Below are 524 nucleotides of genomic sequence, written 5' to 3' on the forward strand. Positions count from 1 at the left end.
TGCCTTTTTACAGCTGCTTCAGCAGAAGGCATTGAGGACTGCTTATCGTTATCTGTTAACATACAGTGCTTACCAGGAAATAGTATCTTTATAGTCATGGCAAGAATAGTCCATTTTTGTTCGGGGTACTCAGCACAATCTTATACCCTCTTTACACTGCTACTTCCGTCAGCACAACTGCACTGTAAGTCACTGCACAGCATGCGCTAGCATGGAAAAGAAAGGTGGGCTTTGGTGGGCTGCTTTTTTGCTTTACTGTCAGTGGCAGAGAACCTCCATTGAACAACCCTCTCTTCTCACTAACTGCCTCAAACCTGGTAACGTCTACCTGTAGGGAGACAACCCGGGCTTTTCAAGGTGGAAAGCCTTGAGAAAGCTGATCTGAATCAGAGATGAATAGTTAAACGGCATAAAAACCTGGGGATACTTTTGTTTGTAACGAAGTGGCTTTAATGTAATCAAATAAATACAGCGCTTTGCAGTCACAGGAAAGAGCAGGGAACGAAGGGAGGGCCACCGCGGCC

This window comes from Pygoscelis adeliae, unplaced genomic scaffold (genome assembly GCF_000699105.1).
Source record: "Pygoscelis adeliae isolate BGI_AS28 unplaced genomic scaffold, ASM69910v1 Scaffold125, whole genome shotgun sequence".
NCBI classification, from domain to species: domain Eukaryota; kingdom Metazoa; phylum Chordata; class Aves; order Sphenisciformes; family Spheniscidae; genus Pygoscelis; species Pygoscelis adeliae.